The sequence below is a fragment of the Cavia porcellus genome, unplaced genomic scaffold (assembly GCF_034190915.1).
Source record: "Cavia porcellus strain 051 isolate PalLab524CR breed Dunkin Hartley unplaced genomic scaffold, mCavPor4.1 scaffold_21, whole genome shotgun sequence".
NCBI classification, from domain to species: Eukaryota; Metazoa; Chordata; class Mammalia; order Rodentia; family Caviidae; genus Cavia; species Cavia porcellus.
In genome coordinates this window covers 49,866,702-49,887,771 of record NW_026947504.1, presented here as the reverse complement: position 1 = coordinate 49,887,771, position 21,070 = coordinate 49,866,702, and positions in this window count along the sequence as shown.

Sequence of the window (21,070 nt, the reverse complement as noted above, 5' to 3'; positions counted from 1 at the left end):
TGAGTCGTGCTGGGGAGGCACGCTCTTACCCGTCATTGACTCACCTACCCTGCTGTGTATTGTCACCTTATGGAGGAGAATGAGGGATGCCCGCCATATCTAGACTCGGTTGTGGGCCAATTGAGCAAGCCATGCATATGCCTGAGGATCTTCTTGTCCATTTCGGGCTACCGCTATTTCTATTCATCTTGTTGGTTGGTCTGTGATGGATCTCCGGTAGGGCAGGTCTGATCTTCAGTCGAGGGCTTTGTCGCCCGTGTCAGTCTCTCCGGTACCCACAGTGGTTCTCGTCCCGATTCCTGTGGGAAAACACAAACCGCGCCTCGGTTCCAGCTGACCACTGGATCTGGGCCCATCCATTGTCCTGTCAGGACATCTTTCCACTTCACCCACCCTTTATGGTTGGGGGAAGGGTTGCAGTGCTCCACGGCTGGGGAGCAATTATCATTATTTAAATTTAAAAAATTGTGTGTGAATAGTGCCATGGATAATCGTGCCTTTGGGGCCAGGCCTTGGCCTACTCCCCCTTTTTGTTTTTGTAAAATTTTTTTGAGGCTTTTATGAGCCCTCTCAATGATTTTTTGACCTTGGGGATTGTATGGGATACCATGTTTTAATTGAACCTCTATCATTTTGTAGAACTCATTGAAGGCTTTGCCTATATAGGCTGGTCTATTATCAGTTTTTAATATTTTTGATTTGCCCCATGTGGCCCAAGCTGCCAGGCAATGATTGATCACATTAGACACTTTTTTATCTGTTTCTGCTGTTGCAAATATGACGTGAGAACAGGTGTCTGTGGAAACATGAACATATTTAAGAGTCCCAAACTCCTGTATATGTGTGATGTCCATCTGCCAAACATCACCAGGGATCAAACCTCGAGGGTTTACTCCCATCGGTATGGCAGGTTTGTATGTGGCACAGGAGTCACATAGTCGCACGATATCTCGTGTATCTGCTCTGGAAACATGGAAATGGTTTGCTAGTGTCCTGGCATTGACATGAAACTTATCATGGAAGGCACGGGCTCGCTCGATTGGTGTTAGTAAGGTAAAAATCTATAACGGGCGAGTGGCAGTATCAGTAGCCGCATTCCCCTGTGCCATGGGCCCTGGCAGGGATGTATGTGCTCTTATGTGGGTGGTGAAGACCTTATGGTGTCTGTTCTGAAGCAATGTCTGGATAGACAGGAACAGCCCAGCCACTGTGGAAGTGGATCTAATTAAACCGGCAGTCTCAAGCACTTGCATAGCATTGACCACATACCTAGAATCGGAGACAATGTTAATGGCTTCTGAGAACCGTTTAAGAATCATTTTAACGATCTGCAGTTTTACCACCTGAGGCTGATCTGGTTTAAATTGTATGGTAACCGGGGGCTTGCCTAGGATCACATAGGCGCCTATCCCCGTCTTGGAGCCATCTGTATATATTGTAGTTGTTGGGACTAATGGCTCAGAGGCAGTAACCTTTGGAAAAATTATAGGGTGCTGAGTGACAAATGACAAGATAGGGTCTTTAGGGTATTGATTGTTTATATCCCCATGGAAAACACATCTCAGAATGGCCCAAGTATCTATGCAGGCAGCCAGGGTCTTGATCTGGCTGGCGGTATAGGGTACTCGGATGGCTTGTGGTCCTGAGCCAAAATGTTGGACAGCTCTATCATGCGCTTCAAGGGCCAATGAAGCGACTGCCTCTGGGTAATGCTCTATGACTTTTGCAGGTGAGACCTTAGGGTGTATCCACAGTAATGGTCCTTTCTGCCAAATCACCGCTGTGGGCTGTAGACTAGTCTGTAGCAAACAGACATCAAAGGGTCGCCCTGGTTCAATTTTGTGTAAGGTAGCCCCACCTAAGGCTTTCTCCACTCTCTGTAAGGCAGCTCTTGCCTTAGGAGTGAGCCTCCTGTGGGAGGCTATATCTGGGTCTCCCTTTAGAAGGTCGAACAGGGGTTTGAGATCTGAATTTGGTATATGTAAATATGGCCTAATCCAATTAATGTCTCTCAATAGTTTTTGCATGTCATTTAGGGTCCTAACGCCATCCGTCCTAATGGTGACCTTTTGTATAAGTCTGGAGGCGACACTGAGGTCCACACCTGCTGACCCAGGGGTGGCCCTTGTTGAAGGCTGCCATCTTGAGCTGTCCTGTCTCTGGGGCGGGGGCCCGCCTGTGAAGGGGGCCCCCTCTGGCCGTTTTTTGGCCCTCTAACATCTCGTCCACAAATACGGTTGCCCTGAGCATCAAAGACCGACCTATACTCCTCAGCTTTGTGTGATCCCCTCTTGCATCGCCCACAAACATATGGTTTTTCATTCCTAGGGCGAGGCCTAGCATCTGCATTGTTTGGGCAATGACGTTTAATGTGTCCTGGCTCCCCGCAGGCAAAACACCCTTTAGCCTTACATTTCCCTTCTAACCCGCGAGGTCCCCTCTGCTGTACAGCCGCGGCCAGGAGAGCAGCCACTCCCGAGTTGGAGAGCGGCCCCCCTATCTCTCTGCATATCCTAATCCAGGCGTTGAGGTCCTTGTTCTTATGAGGAGCTATCGCTGCCTTGCACTCCTTTGTACATTGCTCAAAAATCAGCTGCCTTACCAGCGGTCGAGCCACTCCCGGATCAGAAAATATCTTATCGGCAGCATCTTGCATTCGGGCCACAAAGTCAACAAATGGCTCTGTGGTACCCTGAATTATTTTTGAAAGACACAAGGAGGCTGTTCCGGCACCACTTACCTGCTTCCAGGCGCGGAGCCCTATGGCATTGATTTGTTCATAGACAGCGCCGGGGAACTGAGTCTGATCATCAGCGTGCCGACCTTCTCCCATAAGCATTTCCTTGTTCCACCCCCGGTTTCCCCGATTGGCGTTTCTCTCAGCCTGCTCTGCAGAGAACTCTGCGTACCAGGCTCGCCAATCCAGGTAACTACCCGAGGGCAGACACGCCTTTGCCAGCTGAATCCAGTCCGCGGGGGTGAGGGGCCCAGAAGACAGATTCTCCAGCATGGCAATGGTGTAAGGCGCAGTCGGCCCAAAGGTTGTAACTGCATTTTTAAGTTCTCTAATCTGCTTTATCTCAAAAGGCTCCCATACATTGCATCCCTGGCCCATAGCTACTTGTACAGGAAATATCCCGTAGGGGCCACTATCTATCCCAGGTGGATGTACCTCATGAGACAAGCGTCCCCCCTGCCAAAGCCGCCTGTAAAAATACCGACCCGCCGGCGGCGGAGCATAAGACGGCGGCCGTGATTGGGCGGAAAATGGGGGCCCGTGCATCACTTCCTGTTCTGGCGAAGAGGAAGGGAGCTCCCGGGCGGCCGCCTCGCGGCGAGGGATCGCCTCCGGGAACACCCCCCAAGGTGGGGCGGAAGGCTTCGCCTCCCTCTCGCGCCGGGGAGCGCTCAGGAGCTCCCTACTCCTCCGCAGACCAAGTTGAGCGGAGCGCAATTCACGGCGCAACGCTGGGAAAGAACCCTGCGACTCCTTATCGAGCGACTTAGGCTCCTAACAGCTGGTCTCTTTGGCCTCCTTGCCATTCAACTTTCCCTCGTCCTGGGAGTCAGACGACTCCGAGGCTAGAGCCCCGTCCTTCTCCTTAGCATCTTTGTTCCCCTTGACGGGCCCCTCTCGGGAGCTCCCTGACTGGGCCTGCTCAAATACCCTGCGTACTTTTGTAAGCTCTTGAGAGCTTTCTCCACAACCACCCTCGCTCTTAGTGTTGCTACCTAGCATGTTTCCCATTTTTTAATATGTTACTCACGGCGTGAGGCCCAAGGAATCCGCCACTTACGCGTGAGCCTGAGGGGAGTCTAAAAGCCCTGTAGGTGCGCGCCACCCAGAGCCCAGGCTTATCCCCAACTCACCTGTCTCGCAGCTCTGTACTGGAGCGTTGTCCACTTCCACGTCTCGGGGGTGATCAGTCCCCGGGCGGGCCTCCAAATGTCGATGTCGCTCCTGGCCGGCAGGAAGGACACACGACAAAGTCTGGCAGTGGACAACCTTTTCTTTTATTTTCCTTCTCCGTACAGCCTGCCCTGGGATCGCTCCCAGCCGAAGCCTCCTTTGGTCCGCTCCCCGCGGCTCCTTCTGGGCTTCTACTTCCGGGCTTCTCCTTCCCCCCCAGGGGTGGCACCAGTATATATACAGATACAGTGTCCAATCATGTTAAAGTAAGCAAGGCAAGCTGATTGGCTAACATCATCAGTTGCCAGGCAGACTATATTGTTGAGCGGGTTGCTTACGCGGTAAGCAGGAAACTAACGTGCTCGATGGGAGGGGTAATCTACCTCAGGCTTTACTCTTTACTACAGGCCTCACGTCCGCCAAGTGAGGCGACCGGGCTCGGGGCTGCGGCTCCCAACACTTGGGGACTTTACACATATTGGGAATGTGTAAGATTTTTCTCTTCAGGCAATATTCTTTTTTCTCTTTTTTATGTCACTATTTCAACTGGAGGCATATATGTCACTTTTTCAAAGATGTGTTCATCTACAATGTGCTGTCTATTACCTGCTTATTACCTTCAATACAGTTATGATAGCTTGCCTGTAATTATTTGGTTGCCCTCTAATTGACTGATACAAGGCCAGGGACTGAATCTATTTTATTCTCTAAAGTATTCAGAACTCAGCACCGTGCCTGTCACATATCAGATCTTCAAAAATGTTCCCAGACTGAGTGAAGAAATGCACAAATAAATGATCTGAGGCTATTACAGAAGTACAGTGTTCTACAAAATCCTTGGGGAGGAAAGGAAACTAGTCAACTTCTGGGTACCTGCAAACTCAGTGGAAGGAGCTGTGGTTTGCTACTTGAACACTTGATATACTTTAGGGAAGAAATTATAGGCTATAGCAGGATTGTCATGTCTGAGGAATATTGAAAGTTTTAGAACATGGTTTTCTTAAATGTCACGTGTCTGTGGTGTTGATGTTTAGCGTTTCAAAGTGATCTAAAGTAAATTGAATTCTCGTTTTTACTCATCAAATTGCTACGTAGCTGCAGGACGGGTCAGTGTCTGCAAATGAAAACACAAATTTCAGTAAAGAATGAAGTGGGCTATCTTTGCAGAATTTCCAGTTTTCCTGGCACCAGAAGGAGAAACATCATGGCAACGGCAGAGTAGAGTTACTCACTAGTGTGAACTGAGACATTTTAATTCTCTGAACACGTGAATCAGCAACTCTCTAGACATTTCTTTGGACTGACTTACTGAATTTGAGATGCTACCAAACATCTAAGAAGATATGGCTAGTAGGCTTTACAAGTCAGAAGACAGAGGAGAGGTTTTGCGGTATAAATAGGGTATTTGGGAGAATATGGATAGAACTTAAAATCAGGGCAACTGAAGAAGTTGTACAAAGAGAGAAAGAGGGAGAAGGTTCCTCAGGACTGAATCCTGCGGAGGAGCAACAACTAAAAATCAGTGAGGGAAAAAAAGATCCAAATAGGAGTTGGAGCAGGATTTGATAAGAAGATGATAAGAAATATAAGAGTTTGTGGTGTCAATTAAGTGTAGAGCTGAGGGGAAGAGAGGATCAAGTGTCGATTGTATGCAATCCTGGTAGGAGACCTCAAAGAGCATAGGAATAACTCAAAATTAGGTATATTATCACCTGAGTTATTTAATGTATGTTTCACCTATTGACATATTTCTCCAGTTCATCTATAGAATTAACAACTATTAAGTGAGGGAAGAACACTCTCAAACCACCTACTTTAAAGCAAAACCTTTACACTATTTTCCTTTATAAATTCAGGTTATTCCTGAATTCTCTGGATAATTTCCACAATTCTTTCTATTTTGCCATCATATGCAGAATCTAATATCTTCAAAACTCTTCACTTTGAAAATGCAAACTATTTTAGATGCAGTTTGTTATCTCTTGAAAATCATCCACAGTCATTTAAAAACATATTAGCTCTTCACCTCTAAAATATTTGAATTGTGTTGTAGAAGCCTTGGAATATTAAGCTTATCAGAAAGTTAGGACAAGTTTTTCCCTAGAGGGTGGATAGTAGTTTTAAATTCAAAGTGAGGAAAAAGTGCCATATCTTAAAATAGAAGCAAAATTTTTCTCTGTTTCACATTCTCTCAAGATATCCACAATCCTTTTTAAACTCTCTATTTATTATTAAATACAAGCAATTTAGCTCCTTTGTAAGGTTATGCAAATAACTCATCTAGAATTAGCATTTAACATGCAGTTTTAGACCCACACAAATGTTTTGTATGAAGTTGTTTTAAAAAGATTCAAATCTTTATAATTAGGAAGGGAAAATATATTAATAGGAATAAAGGGATACTCTGCTAATCTCCCATATGTAAATTAGCTTATAATTTCCATCATTTACTTTAGAGGCAACAGAACAATGGAACTTGTATTCTTCAGCATCACCGTTTTTCTCCTTCTGCTGGAAAGTCTGTGCTTATACATGTACATCTAAAGGAAAATAAGAGAAAATGTTAAATATTTCAGTTTTTTGGGAAAGCAAGGTTGAATAACTTGTTCATGGGACTGAAGTTGATACTTGGGGCTCTGGTAACATAAGGATTTGACTGAAACGTAAACCCTCTTGGGTTCTCGTTTTAATTGTATTTCCTTTGCTAGTGGGGATGGATCTAACTGTGCCTACTTGGAAAATTTCTCCACAATTTTCCCTCTCCCAGTTTTCCATAGAAGATGTCATTATAGAATATATGGGAAAATTGAAACTATTCTCGTTCTTATAGAGCTTTCTCATTACTTTAGTTTTTACATTGCTCTTTGGAAAAAGGATCATGCAGGCTGCATGATGGATGTCAGTCAACAGTACAGTCCTGTCCAGATTTTTCAGTTTCACAGACCAGGAGCTCAGTATTTCTCTTCCAGGGTTCTAGAAATACAGTGCCTAGTCCTAGAGTTCTGTGTAATTAGAAGAACCAAAACTCGGAGAGTAAAGTAACTAAAGCCAAATCAAAGAACTGTTGAAAGGAGATGGCTAGCTTGTGACCCTTGAAGCCAAGTGGGGAGCCAAAGAGATGTTAAATAGAAGGCAGATTTAAGTATGTTCCTTACAGTTGTCAAGCGTTCGCGCTAGGAATATTGAATGCATGTTTCTCATTTAACAAAAATTTAAGAAACCAGCAAGTATCAGGCAGAGCTCTGGAAGATTTCACTTCAAAGAAGTTACTGTCCAGAGGGGAAAGAAACATATATGCAAACTATTTCAATAGGTTATTCCTAGAAGCATGCATCATAACCCATAAAAGAATGGAGGAAGGCAACCTATCCCCAGCGACGTATCAGTGAGAGCTTGAGTAACAGCCAACTTGCCTTTGCTCTCTGTGCCATCACCTCATCCAGACTCCACTATCTTACATCTAAACTTTCCAGCATCTCAGTCTGTTCTTCTTATCTCCAGTTTACTGCTTCCACTCTTTCATCTACATTGCAGCTGAATAATATTTCCAAGGGAAAAAGCGCTATTCCTTCACCAAAAATCTTTAGTAACTTTCCATTAGGACAAACAAAATCTGAAACTATTTTAAATTTTATTTTAAAGACAACAAAACGAGACAGAACAAAGCCAATTAAAACGATGCAGGGAAATTGGTACAGAACTTCAGAGCAGGGTACCAGGATAACAACAATAGTTACAATAGTATGTCTTGTTATCTTCACAATAGTTGCCCATTAAATCAGGTATAGTAAAACCAAACTGAAAGCAGAACACTATAAAACCAATCAAAACGGAGTATTGCCTAGGACAAAACAGTTAATCAGAACAAAGCAAAACAGTGAAAACAATATTGGCCTTCAAAGACAAGATAGAAGAAAATCCCCCATATTTGCTATATTGCAGGTTATCATCCTCCCAAGAGATGCTTCTGGCTCCAGGTCAGCATAATCAACCCAACAGTACAAGCATAGTTGTTATCAACTCTGGCTGATTGATTCCCCCAAGTTCCAGCATGGGTGATTTTCAGGAGATGCTGAATTGTTCTCTCCCTGGTATGCCTGCAGCTCACTCCACTTACCAGGAAGGCTGGCCCCTTGCTTTCTTGGTTGGTCCTCCACGATCCAGCATCAAAATCTGAAATCTTAATGTGGCCCTTATTTAATCTTACAATGCCAATCTTACGTGCCATTTCCCTAAGTCATCATTTCTTTCTGACTTCTGGGCCTCTGCACATGCAGACCCTTCTGCCTGAACCTCCTGTCTAGTCCTCAAAATTCATGCATATACCCAAAAAAGATATGTGTGAGCTTATAGGGATGTACACACACAGGTTCACCAGACTTGCCCGCATGCATCCACCCTGCACACTTCCTATTTTCTGCCCTTACCTTCTTTTTTTTTTATTTAAGGAGAAAAGAAAAGAAAAAAAAAACAGTGAAGGGGTACAAGTTATACAGATTTACAGAAGAAAAAATGCGCAGTAGGAAATCACTAGTTAATGGATTACATATTGCCATCTTAGAAATAATTGTTCAAGTCACAAAATTAAAGCTTGTAGAGTGGACATTCCAACAATGATACTGCAAACAGTTCTGTTCAATGATCCAATAAAACTCTGTGATATCATTTTCTATCTTATACACTTAAATATACATGCAGTTATATAGTTTAGAGCACTTTCTTTTCCTCTCTTTTGTACAATGACTATTACACATTTTGGGTTTCATTGCTCCCACAGTTCTTATTGCTTTTTTGGAAGAGAGTAAAACCAAATGTGACATAACAGAACAGAATCAGTCAAGTCAAAAGGGTGGACATAATAGATAATATAAAAACATAATACAAGGTGATCAACAATGGTTACCATAATGCCTCCCGCTATCTCTAATAGAATTGCCTATATCATTAGTTGTAATACAATTGAACAAAACAGTAAAGAACAAAACCGACAAAACCAAAACATTGGAGACATTGTAGGTCTTCAAAAGTAGATAAAAGTCAACGTGAATGGGTGTTATAATGAATCTCATTATCTTCTCAGCTGATGCCTAAACTTTCGAACCTGATACTATCCAGCAAAACAGAATAGAGGAACCTCAGTCAAAAACAAGATGGTGAGAGTAATACAGGGCTTCAAATCGAGATAATAGAAAGTCAAAGTGGGTTACTATATTATATCCTGCTATTTTTTTCCCTTTAATTAAACGGATAAAAATAAAAAAGTAAATAATGGAGTGGAGATTGAGAAAAAAGAGGACATAACAGCGAAACAGGGCAGATCAAAACATAACCATTTAAGCAGAATAGTGTTTCACCACCAGATATTTCCAACCCAAAAGTAGTTACCATATTGACTCTTTCCTTGAAGTCCTTGAGTACAACTTCGTATACTGTAGCATTAAGTATATCAAAACAATGTAAAACCATTTAAGAGAATGACAGCATTATAGAGTATTTAGAATCGACTAACAAAAAATGAACAATGGTTTCTGTATAATCTCCTTGTCTTTAAAAGGTTTTTGCTTATACTATTGTACATAATAAAATCCAATAAGATACAACCTGTTTAGACCATTGGAGACAGAAGAACAAAAGCTAGATGAGACTTCAAAACAAGATGGTACTAAATCAGTATTACCTATTAAGATGTCATTTTCTCCAAAATAGCTGTTCCTATCATCCAATCTTCTCTGTCTCATTTCTGTTGAGCTCTTTTTCTGTCAGTAGCTGTCAGTTTGTCTTCTTCATTTTGTTCTCTGCTCCATTCGTTGTGGCCTCCCCGCCACTATTTCTGGGTTCTTTGTATTTTTCTTTTTTTAGAATATCCTGCAATACTTTCTGTAGGGATGAATTGGTGGTTGCAAATTCCCCCAGTTCCTCTTTATCCTGGAAGCACCTCGTTTTTCCATCAATTTCCAGGGACAATTGTGCAGGATATCTCAATCTTGGCTGGAGATTATTATCTTTCAAAGCTTGAATTATTTCCCCCCATGCTCTTCGTGATTTGATGGTTTGTGAAGAGAAATCTGCTGTAATTCTGATGGGTGTTCCCTTGTAAGTAGTCTGTTTCTTGTCTCTTACAGCTTTTAATATTCTGTTCTTGTATTGAATTTCTGGAATTTTTATTATGATATGCCTGGGTGTTTCTCTGTTAGGGTTGTAGGTAGCTGGGGTCCTGTATGCCTCATACATCTGAGTATCTTTACCTTTTGCTAAATTAGGAAAATTCTCCTGGATTATTTCTGTGAGTAGCTTTTGTAGTTCACTTGTTTGTGTCCCTACTTCTTCTTTTATGTTCTTAATCCTTAAGTTATGGCTCCTCTTATCATCTTCTTGTCTTTGTATTATTGCTGTTTGTTTCTTTGTTATTTTTAAGAAGTTTTTCATTTCATTCTCCCATATTACAAGTCTGCCCTCCAGTTCAGATAGTCTGTCCTTAGTTTCTTTCAAGCTGTTATGCCAGTCTTGGATAGACTTCTTAATTTCTTGATAGCCCTTTTGAACCTGCTTCACATACTCAATGCTTTCTCTGTTTTCTCCATCAAGCAATTCTCCCCTCTTTTTCTGTTCTTCCATTCCACCATCTGTTTTTTCCTGGGTGGTGCTTAGCATTTCTCTAACTATTCTGCATACTTCTAGCTTCAGGTCATTGATAATTTCATTCCTGAACTGGTCTATGAGGCTCTCTATATGGCGCTTAATGTATATTGGTGCAGTGTCCACTATTGCCTGTTTCTCAGAATTGGGGGCCGAGGAGCCTTTCTTGTTGCTTCCCTTCCCCTTTTTCTCCGTTCCTTATAAAATGCAAGCTTACATAGGAGGCCCGGCTTCCCTCCCTGTCAGCCACAGCCTGATCAAATTGCGCTGGCTAGTTGTTCCCGCCCACCGCTGCGCACCAGGGAGTTGCGGAGGAGGCAGCCTACGCGGGAGTCAGTCGCTCCTCCGGGCCACCGTCAGGCTCTGGGATCTGGGTTAGGCCAGCCTAGGGAGTCCACCAGCAGCGTCACTCAGGCCAGGCACTTTTCACCAATCCCGTCCGAGAGGGGAATGTGTGGCTGGAGTCGTCACCGCGCCCTGCTCTTACAGGACTGCCCGAGCCCAGAAAGTCCTCCGCTGGAGTCAAACTGTGGTAGGGGGTCAGTTTCTCTCACTCACCTCGCCACCAGTCAGTTTTCGTGTACGCCTCCTTGTCCATCCTGTTTTCGACTCTGTTCGCAGACTCCCGTTCCCAGAGCTTCTGCGCGTCTCTCCTTGCCGAGCCGCTGTGGAGGCAGCCAGCCGCTGGGCGGCGGGAAACCCAAATCGCGGTTTCCAATGGCGCGGGGTCCAGCCTCCACACCGAGTCTTTTCTGTTCCTATTTTAGCGCCAGGACTGTATTCTAAGTTGGTTTCTCTCAGCCCAGTTTGTTCCTGAGTCAGCAGAGCATATCTCTACCGGTTCATGTCTCCTTAGTCTGCATCATTCCTGGCCTCTGAGCCGAGCCTTTCAGAGAGCCTCCGGTAGTTGCTGTTGTCTGTCCGCCATGTTCTCCCCTGCCCTTACCTTCTTTAACCCATTTTTTTTTTTGCTTGCTTTTTTTTGTTTCATAGTGCTGGATATTGAAGCCAGGGTCTCAGGCAAGCTAGACCGCACTCTTCTATTGAGATACATCTGCAGGCCTTTCTCAATTTTCATTTTGAATAAAGCTCTTCTTAAGTTATCTAGGTTGTTCTCAAAATTTCTGTCCTCCTGCTTCAGCCTCCCAAATAGCTGGGATTTCAGGTGTTTGCCATCACATCTGGTTTAATTCATTATTTTCTTTCTCTGGTCTTAAGTACCCCCATGAACCTAAACAATGAGTACATCACACTGTATTATACTTGGCTGTTTGCTTTTCCATCTTTTTCATTGGATGGAAGGCCCCTTGAAGTGGGTACCATTTCTTATTCATTATTGGATACCCAGAAGCTACCATATTTTCAAATACACTGTGGGTATAGATATAGATATATAACGCATGTATATAGATGAGTAAATTGATTTATTGAACAGTGCTATGCAAAAATGTGAAGGAGCAATATCCTTGTCCCCATTAGTATACAACTATATGTTGTACATATTAGTGAAATTATGCTACAGAAATTTTGAACTTTGAGAGTTTTTTACACTGTGTCTGAATGAGACAACTTTCTAATTTCCAGATACAACACTGAGGGTGAAGTCACACTGTAAAAACAAAGAATACTTGAATCTAGCAAGCTTCAGAAAGCTGACCAGACAAGTTGTTAGAACTCCAAGGCCTCTTAGCCAAGTTAAAGTAGAATCAGGTGTTTTATACCTGCTGAGTCTTGCAAAGGTGCGTGAATTATAGCATCCTAAGAAATGGAGCCTGTTTTCCTTTGCCTCGCTGGGCCAGGAGCTCCCAACTAGTAGCACCTGCAGTTTTTGAACTTCTTTTTGCTGCCAGAGCCAACCTGTAGCCTATAGGACAGGCTGGAAATACCAAGTAATTGACTTCCTCTTAAACACTCAAGTAAAGGCTACTCAAAATTTGTATGTAACTGCCACTCAGATAACATGGAGGCATTCGTTATTTCCTAGTTCCTAGAGTTCCCCTGGTGGGAGCTAGGTTGACAACATACCTCCCCTGGCTTCTCTCTCTTTCCTTGCTCTCTGCCAGGAAATTCTCCTTTACAATTTCCTGTGATCATCATCTACATAAACTTAAATCCTTGCCTCAAGATTTGCTTCTAGGGGAACCTCAAACTAAGACAGGTGCTGATAAGCAAATATCCTCTCATCTTGGGGCATAGCCTTGTCAGTGGAGCCAGGGAGAGGTGGAAACTAACACGAGGACACATGTCTTCAACAGTTTAGACTGACAGACAGGAAACAGACTGGACACTAACTCAGAGGACCAGATTTACAGAGTTGGTTTCACAGACTCAGGTTTGTATGGCTTATTGAAAAGGAATCATACCTTCTTTCATACTCAGGCATCTTATAAATTTCACAAGGCCAAATTATTTTAGAGCTGATCATACCATGGCTCAGTATAGATGTACCTATCTACCACCTTGGAATGGTAATTCTACATGTTAATTAAAGACAATAGTTGCAAAGCATTACCTGAAAATATTCTTTTCCATCCTAGAATTTGTCTTAGGGAGGGCAAAGCTCTACTCTATGGAAACATCAGAGTTCATCACAGACTCTCAGCATTTAGAAATGGGGCCCGAATATTTACCTAATCACACCATCCAGCCTTGGCTATCAACAAACTGGGGCCCGGGGAGACACTCTTCATCACAGGCTCTGAATTCCTCCCCCACTTCTCTTTAACCACCTCGGAGACGAGGCTGGCTGAGTTCACTGGAATTTCTCTCTTCCCCTCTTGTTGCTAATTACTTGTACCTTAGATAATAATTTGTACTTTATAGTGAATTTTCCCTGAGAGAACATGTTCCTAATGGGAGGCCAACACTGTTTTCAAGGATTCTTATGAGACTGATATCTTTTGGAGTTTTTTATTTTTTCATGATCAGAATAGAAAGAAGGCTCAGGATGTAACTCTGTTTTAAAAACCTGGCCCCACAGTGTCATTTGGGGGGAATTATAAATGGCTCTTCCCTCAGGGCAGTGGGTGCTTTGGATCTGTTCAGTTTCCCTCTTTTGCAAGGCATGTCTACCACAACTTCTAGTTGGCCTCTTGCACCTAAAGGAGATGCTCTTTTCTTCAAGAATGCCATTATTATTATTGTGTCTGCACAGTCGTGATCCCAGGAGTCGCTCATTAGAGGACAGATGTTCACTATTTTAAAGTCTTACACGGTAACTCCAAAAGCTGCCACCATGCCCCTTTTGTACTGTGCAAAGGTCTCAGGTTACCTCAATTAACAAGAAAATTATTGTGAAAAATCATTGGAGAAGGATGACAGCATTAGCAATTAAGAGAAGGTTTACATTAAGGCCTCATGTAGAAGGTCTATCTTCTGGTATTTGGCGATTAAAAATGACTTAACTTATCTCTCCTGTTGTTTCTGAGAAAGTTGTCTCCAACGTGTCCTTTTTCTGCTTTTTGACTCCACCTTTATGAAGGTGCCGGCTGATTTATAACCTTCCCTATTACATGATGCGTGGAGATGGGCTTCTCTCTGAGTCTTCTTACATTTAATCCCGCTGCAAGTTGTTCAACTCTGGATTTTTATTATACTTTCAAATTCCTGAAATGAAAATCTCATTGTCTTCCTTAATTACATCATCTCTTTCAAGACAATGCTGTTGTGTCCAACAACCTAAGAAACCTCTGAAGAGCCTGTCTAGTGACTAGCTTTCATTGCATAGTCTAGGCGATGGTAATACATTTTAGGAATAAGATGATTAAAGAACCATCTAGATCTGCCTTCTTTGAACATGGCTGAGGATGGGGACTTTTAAGAAGGTCCAGGAAATTTTGGGCAATCTAATCCATATCCCAGAAGAGGAATGAGTCTCAGCTCCTCTTATTGTATCAAACAAAGCAATCTTATAGCTTCCAAGCCAATGACAAACTGTGCTGTTTTCTCTATCCCTATTTAAAAAAATTCAGATGCCTGAAGAAAGAAGTATTGCTAAGCTAGAAATAAGGAATTCCTCTAGATTTTTGCTTACTCATCTGTATTCCATATGACAATTTAGGCAACAGAGAAAACTGGACTCTGGGCCTCTTTGAACCAAACATAAATGCATTTTGCCACATGATTTATTTTCAGAAAAAGTGATGATTGGCTGAAAAATGTAACCTCAGCTAACTTGGATATTGAAAATGATACATCTGTGTTTTGGCCATCTTTGCAGACAAAGGTGATCTTGAGTTATGGGTGATTTATTCCTCACTGTACAAAGCATTTGGCATTATTAAATGAAGTTTAAATTGGAGAGACACTATACATTGCACATGGAAAAAATTTGCATTTTAACATCTCCAGAAAGCTATTAAATATCTCAGAAAGATCCATAAAGGAAAGTGTGTCCCATACCTTGAAATAGAAAATAATTGGAAAAAGTAGAAATAGAGTTCCTATTTTTCAGAAAGAAGCCATATCATCCCATAAATCTTTGAAAAGAAGTTTTCGTGGGCTCTGCTCTAAGCATTCAAATGCTTTTCAGGAGCACCTTGACCTTAAATTAACATTTATAGAGTTTAGCTGACATCAAGCGCTGCAGTTTAATGGAAGGTTTAAAATTGAAGAAGGTAAGTAGTCTAAATTGGTATTGTATATTAAGTCTTGATAAGGATGCATCTCTACAACTGCCACCATTTCCATTTATTTCCCTTTCTAGAACAATAATAACAATTGGCGAAATATATGAAATGCATTTTCTATCATGAATAATACATTTTTATATGTTAACCTCATGGAAACTAGAATAGTTCAACAGTAACAATGACATTAATACTGTCTTCTTAAGAATGGGTAATAGTAACAATGTTTTTTTCACTATATGACCTTGATAATGTTGTTTTCTGTGAAATCTGGGATGTAAATATAGGTTGTAAAAATATTAATCATATGCTAAACCAATAAAGAAGCACCTTAAAATGTAAGAAAAGTAGAAAATATTTAATTTATCTACAAATTCAACTACAGATCAAGTGAAAATGAGGTAAATCCCGTTTTGTTCAAACCAGGAGTTCATTTGAGGCAGAATATGAAAGTCTGGGGAGTAACAGATGATGCACAAAGATGTTTTTTAAAATGCTGCTAACGAGTTTCCCCTTGGTAGTATTACAAGTAAAAGCAAGCTTTCAGTCTATCCATACGTTTCTATACTGCATAAAGCTCAATTTATAAACATGTGGCATTATTGCACAAAGGAAAAGACCATCACTCCAAATGTTTTATTCTAGAAAAGATGCTTTTGAAAAAGGTGCTAACTAGAACTGATGATACTCTGAAGTCTAGGCCACAGGTCCCAGCACTAGGCCGTGGACTGGACTAGAGGGAGGGTCATTCCCACTCTTCTCTCCTCGCTTGTATTGTGGAGCAATTTCCTAAAGATACCCTAAATCCTTCTGTGTTAGTAGGAGCCAGTAACAGCAGTCATGTGCCATTGAGGCAGAGAGCCCCAGGCCAGACAAGGCTCTGTGTGAGTCTCAGCCCCACTACTGTCCCCTTTCTTTCCCATCCTCCAGGCATAGCATCTGCCAGATGCTCTGAAGAGCTCCAGGGTTCACATCTGTGGGGTGTTCCCAGAGTCCCATGAATAGTTGCCAGTTCTTTGAGGACAGCCTGGTGAGAAAACTATCCTGCGTGAAGATTTGGTGTCTCTTCTCCTGAACTGTGTGACGTGGGTCACAGAATGGTGGTATTAAGCTGGTTTAGGGTGATTCACATTTTATATAGGTAGTATATCTCTAAAACTATATTTGGTTCTCCTCTGAAACTCACACTCCAAGTCAGGGATGGCCTTGTAGATAGTTATGATAAATAAAAAGAACTAAGATTTTTTTCTGAGACTCACTGTATAATTCAGGTTGGCTTTGAACTTACTAGGTAGTCCAGGCTGGGCTTGATTCCCCTGATGGTGATCCCCCTGCCTCAACCACCCAATTGCTTGGATTACAGGTATGTGTCACCATGCGTGGCTAAGAACTAAAATCTTGTCAGATTAAAATAAGACAAAAAAGTTTTCTTTGCTTCAAATTGACTTTATATCACTTATATAAAGACCAAGAGGTAAATTGGTATTAATTAGTCAAAAATGAGATGGTTCATGAAAAAGAAGAGAAAAAGAAGGAGTAAAAACATAAACAAGAATATATTCTTATGTTCCTTTTAAAACATTTATAGTAACAGAAAGGACCAAATCTTTTCTATGACACTGGGCATGGTAGTTTATGCCTGTAATCCTAGCACTCAGGAGGCTGAAGCAAGAGGATTGCCAGGAGTCCAAGGTCAGCCTGGCCTGTGTTGTGAGTTCCAGGCCAGCCTGAGCTACACAGAAGACCCTATCTCAGGAAAAAAATCAAAACAAATCTCTTCTGTGGAAGACTTTCTTGCTCAAACTCACTTTCAGCCCCTCCTGATTCTTCCTCAGGCCAATATCTTATGGTCATGACTCCTGTAGACAGCTTTGTGTAAGTTTTGGCTTATTTGATGCTGAGAGCATTAATTTAAGCATCTTCTCTGGTCTCTTTAGGACTTTTTGTGAGCCTGGGTTTTGGAGGGACTCACTTTCCAATAAGCAACTTTGACTCTCCCAAAGGATATCTAGAAGATGACTGTTTTTCTTGTTAATTCTTTGGGCGCACTATCCTGCTCTGACAGTCCAGGTAGCGGTGGGTAAAGCTCCACTGGCTCACGGTGGTGACCAACTCAACAATACCCTCTTGGTTTGCCTTCTCCTCCTCTCTAATTCCCTTCTCCCTAGTTTTTTATTTCTGTTCCCTGGGGTTGCATTCCAAAATAAACTACTTATTTAAAACCTCAAGTCTCAGGCTTTGTTTTCTCAGGAGAAAGACAACAGACTCATAGCACAGGTCACGGTAATCATTCTCTTAAGTTCTACCGCGAATCATCTACTACTTAAATATGTTTCAGTGCATCTCAGAGTCCTGTATATGTGATACATTTGTGAAGCTGATCACACTGATATAAAGATACATGGGATTAGCCCATCACTTTCCTACACAGACTATTAATTAATAAAGTAGGGCCCATACTTTCCGTTCTCTGGTTCCTCCCATCAGCATCCAGAACGTTATCTCAAATTTGCTGAAAAGTCCCTGGAGTTGGACCACTGGTACTGTGTGCAAAAAGTGTCCATTTAAATGGCTCTATTCAGCTACAGACTTCACTCGATAAATTCATGCAAATTAATTCAAGAAATATTTTCCTCTAACATTCTAAACAACAAGGTATTATACAAAGGTTTATAAAAAATATGGTGTATAATAAGTTTTAAAAATGTACTATTAGTGTCTTAGTTACTTTTCTCTTGTTGATAAAGTCAAATGCTCAGCAATTAAAAATATGTCAGATGAGAGGGGAAAACATTAAAGTGGAAAAGGTTTATTTGGCTCACAGTTTGGGGGAGTTTCAGTCCATAATTGGCTTTCTCCAAGAAAGGGTGGCACCTGGCAAATGGGCAACAGTTCATAGCAGCAGAAGACAGCAAAAGCAACAAGAGAGAGTGAGAGAGGACAAACCTCTTTCTGTCCTTTGTATTGTATGCAGACTACTTGCCCTAAAACAGGTGTAGCACCCACACTTAATCCCAGCATTGGTCCATGAAGCAATCACAAACTCTAGATTCAGCCATTTCTGAACCCGCCCCCCAAAACAACATGAGGCTTTGGAGTGACATCTAGACACAAACTATAACATGCAATAACTGACACATTGCCATTAATCCCCCAATAGTTGCCCCCTTTTCAGACATACTTCTGCCATCATGCTTGTCACTTTATGGAGCAGTTCTGGAGGTTCTCTTTCATGAGTGTCCACCCATAGGTCCTGAATTGATTCAAATGTTTATGGCAATTTCTGTCAAATAAAAACATTATATTGTGTCCTCATCTACCTTATTTACCAGATCTGATACCATGTAACTTTCTGCTCTTTCCCAAGGTCAAAATGACCATGAAAGGTATATGTTTTTGAATTGGTTCTAGATATCAAGGCCATCATAATAGCTCAACTGAAGGCATTCATGAAAGAAGACTCCAGAGATGCTTCAAAATGTGGAAAGAATGATGGGATAATTGTGTCTGAGGTGAGGTGGAATATTTTGAGAGTGCTTAATGACAATATGTCTTTTACCATAACTTTATTTCAATTTAAACATTCACTGTATGTTTGATCACACCTTGTATTTTATAAGATGTCTAACTGGATTTGTAGAGACGTACATATTTATTTATCTTCTACCAAACTATCAATTGTCAATGAAATTAATATAAAATAACTAACTTCTGTGTTTGTATAAAATAAAATGATTGTCAGAATACTCAGAAAATTTTATCATTCCTAGGATTCTGTGTTTTAGGAAAAACATTCACAGTTATGCCATAGTGTAATTTAAGTGACAGAAGCCAGGCTGCCAAAATATGCAAGTTTAAGACAAGAACATCCAGGATGCATAGAAAAACAGAGAAGTATTTGTTTAAAATGAACAGGCAAGCTAGAAGTCATACACCGTTACATAAACCACTCATTCATGATCAGTTAAGCCTAAAGCATTTGCAAGTGGCAATTTTCCAGCCCCACTGGGAGAATGGGATGATTAAAGTGTTTTTCTTGTACAGGCTTCATTCCTTTTTAAAAAGGAGAAAACTCTAGTTAGCATCTGGTTGTAATGCATTATTGAAATACATTCCAGACATTGCTCCTTTTGGTCAAAAAGCTAGAATCTTTTTTTAAAGGAAATAATTTTAATGTGCCTCATATGCAGCTTTCCCTGGTTGTGGAAATTGTGAATGACAGAGAAACATATCCTCTTTGTAATTCCCTATTCTGTTCCAGGCATGCTATGTAATATTTCATGTATGTTTCCTAAGTAGGGTCATGGAGAATTGTAGATTGATAAATTGCATACAAAAAGGTAGCTGCTTGCTTGCATGCTTTTTACTGCTGTATCCTGTACTTTTGTTGTTACAGCACTCTACATAATTTAGGTTCTAAGCAGGAAAATAGACATTTTAAGTAGCGGGAATTTCTCACAGGGAATTATTTGAACAAGATTTTGAAGGCTAAAAGAGGAGGGAAAGAATGCTAAAGTAGTCTTGTATTAAGGTTTACCTGAGAATTAGAACAAATAAAATATCTATCTGTCTAGATAGCAAGATTATAGAAATAGAAAGAGATTTAATCTGATAGACTGTCTCACACAATGAGGGAGGCTAAGAATTCCTGTGACCTGTTAGTAGCTAAGCTGAAGTCCAGGAAAGCTGCTGGTATAGGTCCTGTCCAAAGCTAAAGACCTGAGAACCAGAAGCACCTGCATGTGAGATGTGAGGGCAGGTGGAGAGCGATGTCTCAGTTCAAGGAGAGAAGGAGAGAGAGACAGACAGAGAGAGAGAGAGAGAGACAGAGAGAGAGAGACAGAGAGAGAGAGTAAGAGAGAGAGAGAGAGAGACTTCTGAGTACTTCTGTTCAAACAATAGATTACACGATTACATGGTTCTCAACTGCACTGATAAGAGCAAATCTTCTTTATTTAGTCTAACAATGCAAATACTCACATCTTGCACAAACAACTTCACAGATATTCCTGGAAATAATGCTTTCCCACCTACCTTGGCTTCTTTAGCTGAAGCAAGGTGGCATATACAATTAATCAACCAAGCGAATGTCCAGAGCAGCTGCAACACTTGGGCCTGGGGGAACAAAAGAGATAAGATTATTCCAACCCAGGAGCTCAGAAGGGGCCCTGCCTCATCCATGCTGATGCTGGCACCCTGAGCAGGGAGAGCCTGTGCTGGTGTTGGCAGTGACAAGAGAACCTGGGGACCAGAGCGGTGGCTGTTTAGGGATGGGAGAACGTGACAGAAAAGGCTTCCCCTTTTTTTCTGTTTCCACTCTTCTGTCTGTACCTCCCGTTATAGAGCCTAAGAGAAGGCAGCAGAAAGTTAGTTTACAGAATTACAGGACCAGCAACGCACAGCGACCCCAGAAAGGTAGAGCTGAAAGGCTACGTGAATCACCAAACTACACTTGCTGAATAATTACTAATACAGTAGAACTATGCTTCAATTTTGTACAGAGTGGGCAAATTTTATTGTTTTCTCCTTGTTGAGACAAAATGCCTGACATCCAAAGTTACAGGAGGAAAGGTTTAGTGTAGCTTGCAGTTTATAGAGGATTCAGACCAGTTTGTGGTTTCAAGGTAGAGGGTGGCGTGGCCGAGGACAAACACTTCATGGCAGACAGAAGGCAAAAAGGCAGCGTTGTAATCAGGGTTTGAGAGGAGAACAATTAGAATCAGGACACAGAATTTATAATGCTATTTTATGATGGTCACCCAGAGTTTAACACAAGAAAGTGCAGGAAATCTGTCCACAATAGTAAAGATTCAGAATATTCAGCCAAAGGCCTGGATCTAACAGCAATGTCCCACATGAGTCCAGATGAAAACGTGGAGCCCATAACAATGCCTCC